Below are 17,805 nucleotides of genomic sequence, written 5' to 3' on the forward strand. Positions count from 1 at the left end.
CCACCCTGGCCGCGGGAGCCTGGCTCGGGCCTGCCCCGCCGCCTCCCCGCCTCTGAGGAGCCCCGCGGGCGGCGCGCTCGCAGCCTCCTCCTTGCCGGCCAGACAGCGCCAGGCGCGCCGTGGGCGGCTCGGCCAGGCTCGGCGGGGCTCGGCGGGCTCGCCCCCGGCTAGGCGCCTGCAGGGGGCGCGGGGACTGCCCCGCCCCGCCGCCTTCCCTCTCCCTCCCGGCTCCCTGGATCCGCGCCGGGAGGAAATGATGTGTTGCTGCCTGGTTAATCACAGCTCCAGACACTCATTGGCCGAGCGCTCCGCAGCCACTTCCTTCTCCTCCTCCTCCCGCTCCTCCCGCTCCGGCTCCTGCTCTTTGCAGCCGCCGCCGCCGCCGCAGCCTCCCCCTCGGCGCTGGGGGAACTTTTCTACTCTCCAGTGACCGTCCTCCCCCCCCGCCCCCGCCGCCCCCCGGGCCAGCCCCCACCCGGCCCGCCCGCGGCCGTCTTTCCAGCCCGTGCCGCAGCGCCTCGGGAAGTTTATTCCGCCCGCCCTCCTCCCCTTCCTTCTCCGCCTCCTCTTCACCCCGCCTCCCCTCCCTCCTCCGGCTCTTTCCCCGGGGTGGCTGCCGCTGCCGCCGCCGCTGCCAGGCTGCTCCTCGGCCAGCCGCGCCGGCCCCAGGGCTGGAAAGCCCCCGGCGCCCCGCACCGGCTCGCCGCAGCCGCCCGCCGCAGCCGCCGCCGCTGCCGCTCTGGGCCGGCCGCCGGCCCTCGGCCCCGCGGAGTTCCGGGCTCCCTCGCCGGCTGCACCGCCCCGCCCCGCGCCGCGCCGCGCCGACCTGCAGCGCCCGGCTGGCTCGCACTCCGCCTCCCCCGGCTCGGCCCCCCGCCGCCGCGGGACCAGAGGTTAGTGCAGGTCGTCGGCCGCGTCTGCCGGAACCGGGAGGACCGAGGGAAGAGGGAGCCTAGCGGGAGAAGGGGCAGGAATTGGGGGTGGGAGGGTGGGCGTCTGAGGTGCCTCCCCCTCGCTTTCATTCCTTTCTCCCCCAAGCCGATTCACTCTCGGTGGGGGAAGCCGCCGCGGAACAAAACTGTCTTGCTGTGGGCCTGAACTGCCGGTGGGATGTGGCAGAGGGCAGAGGCGCGGAGTGCGGTGGTCTCTGGTTTGCAGTGTGTGTGTGTGTGTGTGTGTGTGTGTGTGTGTGTGTGTGCGCGCGCGTGTGTGTGTGCGCGCGTGTGTGCATGTAGTGAACTCCTTCAGGGTGCGCGCCTCTGACTTGTAAATCGATCTGACCGCCTGGCCACGGGGCTCACCTTCCTAGCTGAGCTTGGTAGAGAGTAAAGGGATGGGCGAATCACCCCCACCCTCAAAATATCCGTCTCTTCCAAGAGGAATTTTCTGCTGGAAAGACAGCCAATAAACTCTGCTCAACGCCCTCCCTCCCTCCGTTCTTCCTAGCTGCAGTTTCAAAAAGCTTGAAAGCCAGGAATGTGGGATTCATCTTCCGATCCCCAGAAGGCAAATGTGGTTACAGATGTTGCACGGTACTTTGCCAAGTTTAAAACCCTTCCTTCAACACGGTCACCAAAACAGCGAGGCTAGACCCTTGGGTGCGCTGGGGAGAGATGTGGGCCTCTGGGGCTGCCGGACTCCCTAACTTCCGTCGGGTTCTAGACTGCCTCAGCTCTGTCCAGTTTGTGCCACATAAGTCTCCCACTCTCCCCAGACTCCCCTTCTTTTCCCCGGGAGTTTTGAACGCTCCTTGCATGGGAGAGAAACTGTAGAAGAAGCTACTTAGCGAAGAAAACATTCCACTTAGTAGGAAAAGAAAAGTCTTGGTTAAAAAGTTGTGCTTAATGTGGCTTTGGGAGAGAGGTAGCAAAGTAATACAATGGGTTTGTAAATTTTATTGGGCTTTCTTTCTTTTTTGAAGTGTGTGAGGTGGGAGTTCGATGATGATGAGAAAAGGGACTGATCTCATACGTACTTTGTATATTTTTGAAAAGAGGCCCTGGCATTTAGACACGGACTTAACCCAGTGGTTTTAAAGAATCCTGTCCCACAGATGCAGACTGCTCTGACAGCCCAAGGAAAGGCGGTGGCAAAAAATAGACACCACCTCCCTTTTCCCCCCAAAAAATTCTTCCTGGAAAGGTGGTGGTAAGAAATTTCAAGAGCTGGGCTGATCCAAGTGGCGAGCCTTAAATGGAAACACTATAGTATGTCCTGGCACTTGTCTCTGGAGGTGGGTGGCTGGCAGGGGGCCCGGGCTCGGGCAGCCAGCAGACACTAGACTTGTGCTGACCTCAGACACTGGCCTCACCACCCAGTTTTACAGTGTGCTTGAGTATGAATTATGGATCTGCACCATGTCACTGATGGGGACACAGGGGTTGGGAGGTTATCTTAGGCCTGGTCAGGACTTGGATCACCTGGCTTCTAAGACCAAGTCTCCTTTCTTGTGATTCAGTTGTTTTTGTTTTCTGTCCTGGGATTAAAAAAAAAGTCTTTTGAGGCTGAGATGTGTAGGCCTTAGACTGATTGCATTGTGTGTTGGATAATCGCATTTCTACCGTCACCCCTTCTGAAAATACTCAAAGGTGGTGAATGATGTTGCAATAAATTCTGCATAGATGGCAAAAAAAAATCAAGGGCTGGGATGGGTTCATTCTCTCCTTTTCTAGAAGTATGGGTAAGTTTTACTTGAAATGGAGAGAGTGGTTTTAAATAAAACTTGATATAGGTAGTAGTTTTACAACTTTCGTACCTTGGAAGAGAGTGATCATTTGAATCCGAATAAGTTTCTTGTTACCTCTAAGTAATTTAAAAGGATACTAAGGATGCAGAGTAAAGATGGAGGAGAATGCCATATTCAGGAATGTGGCGAATTAATTTCAGAAGTGAGGAACTTAATTCCGTTAATAGTACTGTAATGTTTTGTTTCCAAAGCAGTGATTTACCAAATTTTGTGCATTTGTCGTCAGAACGGATAATAGTGATTGAATCAGTAAATAGAGACTATGCCTCTATCTTACCCTAGATTGCACAGAACTAGTCCCGTGATGATCGTGATAGGCTTCTAGGTAAGGTTGGATTGAGTAGTCCAGCTTTCTGGGGGAGGGAGGGATGGGGTAGAAATGGATTTGAAAAATGATCCTGCTATTCAAGGTCACGAGGTGAAGATGGAATCGATGAGTAAATAGTGTACTTTAGGCAAACAGGAGCTGGGACTGGAACCTCTCCTCTGTGCTTGCTCTGCTGTTGGATCCCTGACTCTTGATTTATTTTTACATGTTAGAAATTAGGGAGAAGTAAACTACTGATGGTGGGACAATCCTCTGATATGTTTTGAGTGAATTTAATGAGAGATACGTTGATTTGGGGAGGAGGTGGACTGGATACAACATGCCAGGCACTGTGCTCAGCTCTTTACACGCACTTTTTCATTATATTTTCACAACAACCATATGGTTTATTATCATTTCATTCCTTTACAACAAGAAATAGAGGCTTGGCAAAATTAAGTTGCCCTAAGCTGTAGAGCTAGTCAGTGGTGGAGTGGGGAATTTGAACCAGGAGTTTGTGGGACTGTGGAACCCATGTTCTCGGCCATTCTTGCCAGTGTTTGCCAAAGGTCATTCGTTTGTACACTGTCTTCATGAGTTTACCATAGATAAGTCTGTCTCAGTCTATTAATTAGTTAGTATTTGTCTTTAAAGCAACGATTCACCTTAAAAAAAAAACCCTTAAAGACATCATCTTTTAAGAAGAAACAATATAACACTGCTGTATTTGGAAAGCCAACTCACTGGTTATGATTAGGAAATAATCCTAAAGATACATTCATACTTTTTCTTAAAAAATTATTTATTTAGTTCGTTATTTTTGGCTGCGTTGGGTCTTTGTTGCTGCACGCGGGCTTTCTTTTTTCTAGTTGCGGCGAGTGGGGGCTACTCTTCCTTGCCGTGCGCAGGCCTCTCATTGCGGTGGCTTCTCTTGTTGCGGAGCACGGGCTCTAGGCGCGCGGGCTTCATTAGTTGTGGCGTGCAGGCTCAGTAGTTGTGGCTCGCGGGCTCTAGATTGCAGGCTCGGTAGTTGTGGTGCATGGGCTTAGTTGCTTCGCGGCACGTGGGATCTTCCCGGACCAGGGCTCGAACCCGTGTCTCCTGCGTTAGCAGGTGGATTCTTAACCACTGCGCCACCAGGGAAGCCCAATGCATTCGTACTTAGATTGAAACCCAAGTTCAGGACAATGAATTCCGTGTGTGTGTGTGTGTGTGTGTGTGTGTGTGTGTGTTGCGGGGACCTGGGGATTTGGGTGGGGTGGGGGAGGTAGGTAGATGATACAGTATTGGGTGATATTCTGGTTTTTGGATTAAGTGATGTGTTCATGGGTGCTGATTTTATTTTTAGACTTTATAACCTACATACACGATGCATACTTTTTTATAAAAAGATAAAGGAAATTAAACACATAACCATTAACATAATGATTACTTGGGGAGTATGTCACTGCACTACGTAGACTTAGCTTGGTGCCCGTGTGAAGTAGGCACGCAAGAACTGTTGGCTGATTGACAAGACCGCAGGTGATAATTTTAAAGTAAGCTGATTGTTGTCATACCTGAATAAGATTGCGGTATGTCTCCCCTGCCCCCTACCCATTTTCTCCTGCTTCCACTCTCATTTCCAATATCGTGACTAGAATAATAGCATGGACTGTTGCATGGTCTCTCCTGACTGCGGTTATGGGAGACATGGGCTGGGCTGAAGCTGGCATTTCTCAGCATCACCTTGTCTTATATATCTAGTGCTCAGGATGGGGCAAAGAACGCTGTCATGAAGTGTTAAAACGCTTTCGGTTTTACCCAGTGTAAGTGTGACCGTTCAGACTGGGAAGCCGCTATTTACGATAAAGCAGTGCCTGGCTAAAACGTTCGCGGCATTAAACTGGCGAGGCTCTGAAATGAAACCATCAGAGATTTTAATTGGAGTCCACATAGTCTCCTGTTTTATTTTCCCAAGCAAATATTGGGCACTGCGGCTTTATTCCTGGAAATGAGGATTTGAATTGGGTTTCCTGGTACAAAATGCTTTCTTTGATCTCTTGGAGTGAAAACTTTGTGTTTCTTTCTGTGGCCAACTCCAGCTCTTAAAAGAACCAAATGGAATACTTACCTCTTCTTTTTTACTACTTGGCCGTAGACTGCTCTTGCTTGCCATGCTAGTTTAAGAATCAGAAATTACAAACCAGGATTTGTCTATTGGGACAAATAGAGACCCAAATTAAAGACCCCTTGTGAAAGAGCTTCGTCAAGAGTTGGTGTGGTCGGCACATCACAGCCTTTGGTTCAGATAGAAGGTAGTTTTACTTGAACTTATGCTCTCAAAATTAATAGGAGACCCAGCAGCTTCCTTTTTGAAGTTGAAACAAATATTTCCCCCTACCCCCAGTATTCAAACCGACTGCACAGTTGAATAATATTCTTGTGCTCTTGTATGTGTTTCTGGAAATCTGAGCTTGTTTATATGTCTAAAAGACTCTCCTGTGATCCAGGAGAGCTTTTTTCTCCGGAGCCACCGCCACTCAGTTGTTTGATTTTTGGGTTTCAGTCTTTGACCAACATTCCACTTTGCCCATTGGAATTGCTTCATTGTTTGCTCTGGGTATTTGACCTTTATTTCTGTGACTGGGAAAGTGACTTTACATTTTAGCCTTTCCAAATTTTGTGGAGGGTCATGCAGCAGGTGAAGTTTGTTTTTGGAGGATGGGCTAGGTCAGAGGGTCCGATTTAGCACAGGTGCCCTGATGGATTTGCAGGAGTTCAGCTCTCTCATCATAAGGCTAAACCTTGGCTGCCCTATCCCTCTTTCTCCCACTTTTGAGGACAGTCAGATCCTTCAGGGCTCAGAATGGTTGGTCACTGCAAGCAAGAATGCTTCCTGGATTTTGCCTTTTGACATTCTTTTAGGGTTTGGTCATCTTCACTACTCATTCTGGGACTTGATTGATCTCTTTGAGGGCAAGGACTTCAAGTTATTCATTCCTCCATTTTTAAAGTTCTGCACAATTCTTTTCTCTTCACCAATTTAAACTTCTCAAATTCTCTTACTGGGCTCCTTGAGGGCAAGGACTGTGTCGTATTCGTCTTCCGTGTATCTGTTGCACCTAATATAATACCTGGCCCGGACCACACAGTCAGTAAATTGTTTTTTAATTGCTGAGAGAATGATTGGATGGTTGCACGTGAAAGGAGCAAAGGAAGCCAGTACTGTAGACAGTCAGGGAGGTGGTCGCAAGAGAAGATGATGCCAGACACAAGTCCTTAAGTGTGTTTGGGAACCAGGGACAAAAGACACTCTAGGTTGAACGAACTGTTTGTTTTTTTTTTTTTTTTTTTTTAGCGGTGTGCGGGCCTCTCACTGTTGTGGCCTCTCCCGTTGCGGAGCACAGGCTCCGGACACGCAGGCTCAGCGGCCATGGCTCACGGGACCAGCCGCTCCGCGGCATGTGGGATCTTCCCGGACCGGGGCACGAACCCGTGTCCCCTGCATCGGCAGGCGGACTCTCAACCACTACGCCACCAGGGAAGCCCTGGTTCCTTTTTTTGATTGTTTTTGGAGTTCAGGATGCCACCTCTTTTTTTGGGGAAAAATATCTCAACTAATTTTTCCTAGCCTGCAGAGCCAGGACTCCTGCAGTACCATGTGTGTGGCTGGGACTCAAACACTGGTGAATTGACTCCTCGACACTAACTTTCTCCTGTTGCATATGTTCTCAAACAGTTGACAGTGAAAATAGTGTGGTAGACAGTGCTGATGTGAGAGGTGGATGACCTCTTGGGAAAATGGACAGAATCCAAAGTAAAGTCCTCTTTCGGTAGGTTTTTAAGGGCTGATTTGAGTGGGTGTCCCACGTAGACCTTTTCCACTCGAACGTGTGACAGCTGGGTGCCTTGCTCATCTATGAAAGCCGGATGGGCCTTTGTGGCTACCATACAGCATGGATGCCATTGAAAATAAGATTGCTCTAGTTTTTGTTTCTTTTTTAGGCATTTATGGAAGAATTATTGACTGAACTAAAAAATAACCTTGAGTTTGAAGAGAAATGTGCAGAGGGGATAAAGGAAGGTAGGGGTAATCTCAGACAAAGCTAGATATTAGATGTGGGATGATACTTGGCGTTTGGAGAGCAGGTACTGAGAAAAATGTGCCGTAAAAAGAACTTGAGGAAAAGCATTTCTGGTCTAGAGGGGATAGGTTGAGGAGCTATTTTAAACCAAGTTCTGAATCTTCACTTTTGTTGTGATTGATAAGTGGTGTTACACTCTGGGTGAAAATCCAGTGTGCTTGTTCACTCTCCTTAAGTGATAGTTCAGTGCTTATAAGCAAATAACCACCAAGAGAGCCAGAGCTTTTGGACTTGTAACTTGAGGTCAGGGACTGACAAGAGAGAGAAATATATGGAGGGACAACCAGTAGCAAGAAAAAGTGTAGGTGGTTTTCTAGAGTGACTCTCACCTTCCTCTATGGGAATAGGAAAGTGGTAAGGGAAAAGTGTGCCGAATGATACATATATATATATATATATTTTGCGGTGTGTGGGCCTCTCACTGTTGTGGCCTCTCCCGTTGCGGAGCACAGGCTCCGGATGTGCAGGCTCAGCGGCCATGGCTCACGGGCCCAGCCGCTCCGCGGCATGTGGGATCTTCCCGGACCGGAGCACGAACCCGTGTCCCCTGCATCGGCAGGCGGACTCTCAACCACTGCGCCACCAGGGAAGCCCCAAATGATATTTTTTATAGGCTTTTTTGAGCTTGAAGAACTGAACTATTGTGCACAACAGGTGGCAAGAACAAACATTCTCCTATTTTATGAGTGTGGCATAGTAAAAAATGGAAAATCTTAGTCCCCAGAGATTATATAAACGCAAACGTTCTATTTGAGTATTTTAAAAACATTTTTGACTCTCAGCAGTTGAGTTTATATCATGACTGAGTGCACATACACACATACGCATGCATATTAAAGATAAAGCTGGATTACACATTTTACAAAACACTATTGCAATGCTTTCTAATTTCTGTTCAATTTTTGTTACAAAAAATTCTGGTCTCTATCTACCAAATTGATTTCACAACTTGCTAATGGGTTGTAAGCAGCTGTTTAGAAAAACGTATTCTAGGTATTGTGAAAATCAGCCTTAATTTGTTTATTCTAATCTGGGTGGGAATTCTGGTTTTCTTCTTGTATGAGTCTCAGTCACTTTGCAGATGGTCCGTGCCCCTCTGCTGCTCCCCCATCATCCCCCCAATCCTGGTGTTCTTCTCTCTGTGTAGGGGTCTTTGCTTGTTTCTCCAAATCAGATTAAAGTGACTAATATGTGTTTTGGACCAGCTTCAAGCGTGCATCATTATCTTGATCCCAATCAGCATCGAAGTTGGGACTAATTAATTTAAACTGGTGGCAGGAGCCACTTAGCTCCCTGTTTATTTAGATTATGTTTGAATGGGAGGATGACTTTTCACATAATATGGGGACAGCAGGAGTGCCTATGCAGAGAGAGAGAGAGAGAGAGAGAGAGAGAGATGGGGAAGATACCCCTGTACACTTATTGTTCAGAAACGCAACACGTGGTTAGTAGGGTACAGCTCTTTGCATTCAACGATGTAAGTAAGAGCACAGTCCCATGGCGGCGACCATCACTGTTGTCATTGTCCTTATCATTAACATTTCCCTGCCCTGCTGCTGCTTCTGCTTCATCTTTTCCCCCTCTTTGTCCTTCATTTATTAAGCATTTGTCAAGTTCAGTAAAACCAAGTTGATCTTAAGGTGCACTTGAGTAAGGGGTTGAAGAATCACGCATGTAACTATAAAGGGCAGAACTCTGAGTATCCTGGTCACAAGATACAGGGGGATAAGGATCAGCCAACACCTTTGAGGAAGTAGCTGTTTGGCTGGCCTTGGAAAGAGGTACCATTTTGGTGTTATCATTTGGAGAGGTATCTATATGTGTGTAGACTGTGGAATAGGCAACATTCCAAAACCAGGGAATGGGGCAAGTAAATACAAGATAGTTGGCTTTTGTTTGAGTCAAGTTGTAAAAAATAGAGTTGTACATATATTTTTTAAAATAAATTTATTTATTTATTTTATTTTTGGCTGTGTTGGGTCTTCGTTGCTGAGCACAGGTTTTCTCTAGTTGTGGTGAGCGGGGGGCTACTCTTCGTTGTGGTGCGTGGGCTTTTCATTGCGGTGGCTTCTCTTGTTGCGGAGCACGGGCTCTAGGTGCGCGGGCTTCAGGAGTTGTGGCATGCAGGCTCAGTAGTTGTGGCTCCTGCTTTAGAGCACAGGCTCAGTAGTTGTGGTGCACGGGCTTAGTTGCTCCACAGCATGTGGGATCTTCCCGGACCAGGGCTTGAACCTGTGTCGCCTGCATTGGCAGGCGGACTCCTAACCACTGTGCCACCAGGGAAGTCCCAGAGTTGTACATATTTTTAATCACCAGAATCAGACTCAGTGCCTTGAGGTGTAGCTTCTTGAAGAGGCATTAAGACCTGAGACATCGCAAAGGAACAGCAGATTCATGTCTCTGAGTTTGCACTAATTTCCAGGCCAAAGTGTCCTGAGCAGAATGGCCAGTGCTGTTTAAATGGTTACATTGCATACCCTGTCTCACTTTTATTTATTTTTATTTTTTGCCAAGCATATATGGTAATTCCTGGAAGTTATAAAAGTTAAAAGCTCTTTGTGATGTGATTGGCGTACCTTAAGGTGAGAGCACTTTAGAAGAAAACTTAGGGAGATTCAGAGCCAAATTATGGTTTCCTTTGAATGTCAGACTAGAGGTTTTAGACTTGATTTTTAAAGAGCAGCAATAAGATAATAATACCTGTGAAGGAGGACCTGATCAGGCCCCTACTTGCATTCTCTCATTTAAGGCTCATACAACTCTGTGAGATACTTCATCTTATTATCCCCATTCTACAGCAGGAGAGACTGAGACTCAGAGGGGTGATGGAGGATGTCTAAGGTCCCACGCCTGAGCTTTAACCCATCCCCAAGTCACCATGCTTTATAGCAGAGGTTGAAAACTAGATGGCCCGTGGGCTGAATACACCTCAGAGTTGTGTCCTGTTTGATACTGCATTCAAAACATTTTTTTAAATGGTTGCCAACATTTAAATATGGGGAAATTTCCCACAAAAAGTCCAAATTTCCACCTACTCCTGTAAAATTGAAAGCTCTGGCAGCAGCAGGCCCATATTCCTGCAGGAAACCTGTGATTGTGATTGTGTCTGTCTGAGGGGACGTGTGTGCTGTGTTTACCACAGTCCTGGCTCATCCTGTTTTCCTCTGGGTACTGAGGCCCAGCATCAGTTGCTGTTTATTCTTTATTTCTTTAGACTCCTAGCCTGCCTGCCTCACTACTGTGTGCTAACTGCATTGTCCCTTATAGGCGTATGAGTGTGAGACCCCTGTTATATAGCCTTCCGTTGGCAACTAATGATTAGTTTAGTGGTGAAGGTAGATGGCCAGCACCTAAGAGGAAATGAAAGTAGGTAGAATTGGGTTTTGGGCTGGAGAAGCTGTAGAGTGAATGAATCATTTTTTGTGAAGAGAGGGAGGGACGGGTGGTGGACAAACGTATCTGACTTTTGGAACCTGGGTGACTAGGAGAATGGTGTTGATCTTAAAAGAAAGCAGAAGGTTGGTAAGAGGGGCTGGTTTGAGATGGGGCATGGCACTAGCATTGAGGTTCTGGTGGGACACAGACATAGAAGAGGGCTTAGCTGAGTCTAGTGAGTTGACAGGAGCCCTGTCAAATACGATACTGGAACCCTGGAGATAAGGGCTTGGAGCTGTGGAAGAGGATGGAAATGCCTTTTGGAAATGGGAAGAAGTGGGCTAAGGTCTGAATGATAAAATGAACCAGGTACAAACAGTTCAAAGTCTCTTATTGACTTTTTTGGGTCAAGTTCCCTGTCTTGCAAATAAACCAAATGTTTATCCCGACAAAGGAGTACAATAACAATCTTCAACTTTTAAACTTGGGAACTAATGAACATCTGCTCATAGAATCAAAGGCAGATATGCTTTTTGATGAGTGACACCTGTAACTTATGTTTATGCCTATTTTGCTAAGCCTTATTTAGGTGAAAAGGATTCAAGCAATGACTTTTTCTTTTCTTTTCTTTTTGGTACACAGGTGATAGAAAATGTTCCTGAGATGGGGGGAAAATGTCAGAGAATGGTTCAGTTTAGAATGGAATGTCCTTTTTAAATTCAGATGAGGTGTTTTTTTTTTTTTTTTCCTTCTCTTGGCTTGTTTGTTTAGGATTCCCTCCAACTCATTGTTACTTAATCAGTTTAGGTCCACCTCAGCTACTCTCCTTCTCCCCTGGTTCCCTTTTAATCCCTAAGGGTCTTATTGTTTTAGGACATTCTAAGCACTGGTGGAGTGAATCTTTTTCAGATGTGCATATTGAACATGGAAATCTTCCAGGAGGGCGTTTCTTTTGTTCTCATAAAGACTTTTATCTTGGACATTTCAGTCTCCTTTTTGGGCCATCTTACTCTTAAAAATTTTTTTTTTCAAATTGGTGTTTTTATTTCTAATACACACATAGCTTTATTTCATTACATATATATGTTAATATGGGTTCTTATAAGTTTTTTCTTAAAAATCATATATATATATATATATATATATTTTGTGGTACGTGGGCCTCTCACTGTTGTGGCCTCTCCTGTTGCAGAGCACAGGCTCCGGATGCGCAGGCTCAGTGGCCATGGCTCACGGGTCCAGCCGCTCCGTGGCATGTGGGATCTTCCCGGACCAGGGCACGAACCCATGTCCCCTGCATCGGCAGGCGGACTCTCAACCACTGCGCCACCAGGGAAACCCCATATATTTTTATTCATTAAAATATTTTCTGTTCTAGAAACGAAATTCATGTTATGTTACATGTGCTCAAGGCAAGACTTGAAGTATAGGAAGGGTATATAGTGAAAGGTAACTTTTGTCCACCAGCCTTCTACTTTACCTTCCTGGAGAAAAACCATGATTAAAACTAATTGTGTATCCTTCCAGTGATAGCTTTTACATTTACAATACTAATGTGTTTTTCCTATACGTTGTATCATAATGTGCACATTTCAATTCTATACCTGACTTTTTAAATTTAATTTATTTTGGAAATGTTTTGCTATCACTACCGTGGAGTTTTGTCATTCTTTTGAAAGGTATTTCGTTTTGTGGATGTATCATAATGTATTCAGCTAGTCTTTCGCTTGTTATTTTAGGTAACATTATGTGTTACAATGTTTCAGTGACTGTCTTTACATTTACTACTATATCTACATATTGATTTAGATATAGAGTATATGTAGATGCATCTGTCTTTCCGTCTATCTCCTGTATATCTGGGGGTAAATATCTAGGATTGGAATTGCTGAATTAAAGGATATTTACATTTGAAATTACGGTATAGGTTGTATTATGAATTGGATATTGGGTTGTGTCAGTGAAGCAAAATGGCATGGTGGAAATGAGGAAGTAACCCATAAGACTCAAGCACTAGTCTGTCCTCTGGTGTAAACCAATTTTGTGGCCCAAGAAAGTCACTTTATCAACCTTTCTCTTTGTGGTACTTTTCTTTCCTCATCTGTGCAGAAAGGCATAGACTCAGCTCTTTCTAAAGTTTGATAATTTGTTGATTCTCTCAGTCTTCCTCCGTTTTGGTCCTTCCAGTAAGTGGAGCTCGATGATTTTTTTTTTTTCCTGTGTAAGTTTGAGTCTATGAAGAACCCTGGGCTTTGGGAGCCTTGCTAACCACAGCTTTACTTTGATTGTTTTAAAGCACTGGGTCTGGTTTGTGCTTTATGTTAAAAGCAGAGCTTATATGGTTGGTTGTCTCTCTCTCTCTCTTTTTCTTTCTTTTCTTTTTTTTAAATACGGTGAGTGGTAAGTAGGCATTAGCGACCAAGAAACCCATATAGTCAGCTTTCTATTATTGATCAAGAATAGAGGCAATGGATTTTTAGACTTAGGGAAAAATATTTTATTTTTATAATAGCTTTCTTAAAAAAGCAATAGGCCTATAATAGACAGTCTTTAAGAAACAGCAACATTTTATTTATGACTTTGGAACAGACCAGAGCAGACTGCTTTAGCTCTTTCAAAGTATTTTATAATATGAAGAAGGTAAAATAGAGGATTATTTAATATTTTAAGGTATTTAACTGGTATAGGTTAATAAGATGATTGGATTTCCTGGTGGTTACCAAATTAGATGTATTTAAAAATTCAAAACCAAGTAAATAAAATGTAATATAAAATTCATGTTTATTCCCTGTACTGCATTTTTTCTTTGGAATTGGTTCCCCTAAAATTAAGCAACATGCTTGGATTTTTTCATTTGAAAGACTTGGAAATTTTGGGCTGCTAATATAAATGTAATTTTTCTGGAAAAGATTTTGAGCCCTTGGTTACTCATCAAAAAAAAAAAAAAGCACTACAGCTCTTTAAGTATACAAATTTATTCAAGTCTCTGTAGAGTAGCGAAAAAGAAAAAAATGGAAATGACTTAAATGTTCTACAATAACCTGTAAAGGTTAAGTATGTATACCCAAAGACTGTGTGTGTGTGTGTGTGTGTGTGTGTGTGTGTATGTACACTGTTAGTATATCTGTGGGGTAAATATTGAGAACAGGGACTATGTCTATCTATTACTCCCTGTGTGTGTATCCTGTCCCTAGTTTACTGCCTTATCCATTGTAGGCACAAAGAAAATTTTGGAATGAGTAGAATGACCATGGAGGTTATATAAAACAACATTAAGTAGAAAAAGCAGGACACTAAAACAGTATAATTCCATATACATAAATTATGTACAATTCCATAAACATAAACCACAGTACAATTCAGGTTTGTAGTTATATACTATATGGATATAGAGAAAAAAAGACTAGTATTTTTTTCTCTATATCCATATAGTATATAACTACTATACTATTATTATTATTATTATTTCTGGGCTGTGCGGGTCATGCATAATTTTGAAGAGAAAATCTTTAAATACAAAGAGGTGAAGTAAATATTGGAAGATTTTTGTCACCTTGATAATATATTTTACCCTTTCAGCATTAAAGGTGGTCACCTTACCTAAAATGATGTATTACAATACTGTGGGCTTTTCTCCTCTTGAGTAAAATGTACTTTATCTCAGTAGTGTGACAGGTTTTATATCTACTTTAGAATTAAATTATGTTCTGAGAGTTGGACTTTCAAGAAACCGGTTTTAATTTCACATCAGTTGAAGGTAAAGGGCAGTGAAAGTATATTAGATCTGGTACAAGTGTCTAATTATAATTATTGACACATTTTCGAATGCTCTCTTTCTTAAGTGTGATACATTACCCGTGATTTTGACAGCTGTGACTACATTAAACCTGCTCGAGTACTCTTCACAAAGGTTTGTTTAAACTTAGAATTGTCAGAAGGATTCTCTGTAAAGTAGATGAACGCAGATTTAGAGGTCAACGGTGTTGCATTTTCCACTGTGCCTGGTGATTTTAGTCTGTTAAATGTTAATCAGAAGATCATCTGGGTTTCGTTTTCACTTTGAGAAAATTGGGAATTTTATTGTTTTGTATCCTATAAAAAAATAGGCGATGATAGTCCTTTGTGGTTTGACTCTGTGCAATGATAGCATAAAAATTCTGCTTGTTTCTCTTGCTGGAGATCCTCAACCACAAAACTCCAAGCTGAAAATTGGATTCTGTGTAATAACCTCATTTTCTAAAAGTCTTCCCTAGACCAAGTTCATGCATTTCTTTTGTGTAGCCACTCCTTCCTTCTGTATAGATTTGTTGACTAGCTACCGTGTGCTAGGCCCTGGGAATATAAAGACAGAAAGGCTGTGAGAGAGCTCCGTTTGGGAGAGACAGAAAAATAGTCAAGCTACACCAGCGTGAAGCACCAGAATGGAGCTGTAAACATAAAGTTGGAATGTGCAGTTCTGTTTGAGAGGGCAGCAAGGTCGTCATCTCAGGATAATGATGTTCTCAAGCATCTTGAGGGATGAGTAGGAAGGCATCGGGTGGGAAAAGGGCCTTCGAGGCACAGAGGCTTGTAGGGAAGATAGCATCCTTTAGAACTGAGTGTGACCAGAGCCATGCTACTTAAATGTGGTCCTTGGATCAGCAGTAATGGCATCATTTGGGAGTTAGCCTCACTAGAAATGCAGAGTCTTAGGCCCACCCCAGTACTACTGAATCAGAATCAGCACTGCAACACTATCTCCAAGTGATTTGGGTGCTTCTAAAAATTTGAAAAACATTAGAACACAGGAAGGGAAAAGATGGGAGAGCTGGGAAAGTAGACCACTGCCAAGGAGTTTGGCCTTTTTTTTTTTTTTTAAGCATGAACTTGATAATGAGGAAGTGACATTATCAGATTCACTTTTTCCCAGAATTGCCTGGAAGTTCAAGTGAGGCAACATTTAACAAAAAGTTTCTTGAAACCTCAATCGTATAGTGCTCCACAAAAAAGGTCCTCATATGAGCTTGAGAAATGCAGGATATGTCCTTCTCTCAGACACTGTAAATGACCAGAGTGCACTGGAAGTTCCGAGAAGCTGGCGTTGAGGAAAACCATTAATTTAATCATCTATCCTGGGATATCCCTGGGGTCTTTCAAGTTTATTCCACAGTGGAACCCTTTATAGCCACACAGCTGTTCACACCCCAGGGAGAGTGGATGGTATTTTGCTGAACATGTTTTGGGAAATGCTAGCACTCATTCCCCAAACTTCAGAGGCTGCTTCATCTGAGTAGCGTGACCAACTCTCCTAGTTTGCCTGGGACAGAGAGCTATCCTAGGATTTTCAGTGCTGGAATCCTGGGCAAACAAGGGTGCCCTTGGGCACCCTTCCTATTTGTTTACCATACCTTTGACTAATCACTTCATTTTTCTTTAAATGGGCACAGCCTTTTTCCATAAATACCTGTTTCAGGTTCATTCTAATGGAGTCATTCCCAAATTCGTCTGCACATTGGAAGCATGTGGGAATTTCCAAACCTGATGCCCATCCCCCTGCCCAGGGGGATTTAATTGGTCTGGGATGTATTTTTAAAGGTCCCCAGGTTCTTCCAATGTGTATGAAAGTCTGTTCAAAGCAACTGTCCTTGTGGAAATGTCTCGATGTGCACCTTAAGAATTTATTTTAATATGTAATAGGAAAAACATTAACCATTGGAAAGAAAAATAAATTAAGAACCATGGAGCATCATGTTGGGGAACCACCAGTAGAACATGTCCCACACTTCGGGGACACTCATGTGGAGGCAGGGGAACAGCAGTCTGGTCAAGAAACAGTGACAAATGTGGCTGGAGAGGACAGTAGAGATTTCAGGGCTGTTGAGGGAGTTGAGCTGACTGATCTGCTCTTTGCGGTGAGGTAGAAGGAGGAGAATCTCAGCTTGCAGCGGGGGTGGGCAGCGATCACAGAACAGAATAGGGAGGCGCAGGGGATTCTATAAGGGGACAGGTTCAATTTGATAAGTCCTGCTTGAGCGGCTCTGGGACATCCAGGGGGAGCTGTCAGAAGAAAAGTGGTCATAGCTCGGGAGAAAGGGCTGGGCTGGAGACCACTGAGAGCTTCTCCAGGTCCGGGCATGAAGTTCAAGGTGGGGATCAACCTGCCTGGGGAGAAGGGCTGAGGGGGTGATCTGCCCCGGGGTCCATGGGGTGAGTGCAGGGAGAAGGGCCGAGTCTGGGAACTGGGGGAGCGGGAGGGACGTCAAGGGGAGTGTCTTCTTCATCCACCTGGAGGAAGGGGAGGTTCTGTTCTCCCAGGGAGTCTTGTGACCCAAACGGATAAGGGTTCTCCAGGGCAGTTTGTCTTGGTAATCTAGGGTGGCATTAGTCCTGTTTGTGTAAGTTTAGCATGAGGGAAGAAATGAGATTAGAGTGGGTTGAGAGGGAGAAGACTTGCTAGAACAAATGACTCTAGAAGTTCTAACTGCAGAAAAAGCCTGGCATAGCATGGGGCCTTAGGGAGTAAATCTGGGTTTGTTTGGGGAGTAGCCATCTTTGTGGTTACTCATGGATGTGACTTCAACAAGGAATAACGATTACAAGGAATATTCAGATATTCACAGGAAAATTGCCAGAACTCTCCGGAGCCCCATGAAACTGCTTTAGTTTCAAGTCATAGCCGTAAACCTTTTCTCCCCTCCTTTTCTTATTATTCCCTGGACACAACAATATCAAGTTCTGAATTTATATGTTTATAAATGTTACTGACTTTTTTTTATGGTTGATGATAAGGCAGCATATGATGAAGTATTCAACCTTCGTTCCTACGTAGCTCACATTTCTGGAGGGCTTTGCAGTTTACCAAAACACCACCACATCTTATGTGAGCCTCTAAATAACCTTTGCACAGAAGGCAGGGCCAAGATTAGTATTTTTCCATTTTACAGGAAAAAGAAAGAGAAAACCCTGAAGTTTAAATGTATTGAAGAGAACTTGCCCAAGATTAAAGACTTGGTGAGGGATCAGTCAGTGACGGATGCTGTATGGAATCCTGGTCTCCTGGTGCAATACTTCTTCCATTATATTTGGAGAGGGATGGGAGTGGAGAGTGTGTCTTCTTTTTTTTTTTTCCAACTAGTTTGTAAATTCCTTGAGGACAGAGACCTTATGTTCACTGTTGAGTTGTTTACTGACTCTTCCACTCACTGCTTTGTAGGGACCTTGGGAGGCGGTGGTGGACACGAGCGCCCATTGGTCCAAGCGTCCACTCTCAA

The 17,805-nt window shown here is 44.5% G+C and overlaps 1 protein-coding gene across 2 annotated transcripts in view; it reads left to right on the forward strand.

Moving 5' to 3' along the window:
- The first annotated feature begins 849 nt into the window (after positions 1 to 849).
- The window catches only part of ACVR1 (activin A receptor type 1), a 126,793-nt gene continuing 109,837 nt past the window's right edge, over positions 850 to 17,805 (forward strand). For both annotated transcript variants that reach the window (XM_082658548.1, XM_082658547.1), the window contains exon 1: positions 850 to 893. The gene's annotated coding sequence lies outside the window, so the exon portion shown is untranslated. The remainder of the gene's footprint in view (positions 894 to 17,805) is intronic.

This window comes from Grampus griseus, assembly GCF_964374135.1.
Source record: "Grampus griseus genome assembly, chromosome: 7".
Lineage (NCBI taxonomy): Eukaryota > Metazoa > Chordata > Mammalia > Artiodactyla > Delphinidae > Grampus > Grampus griseus.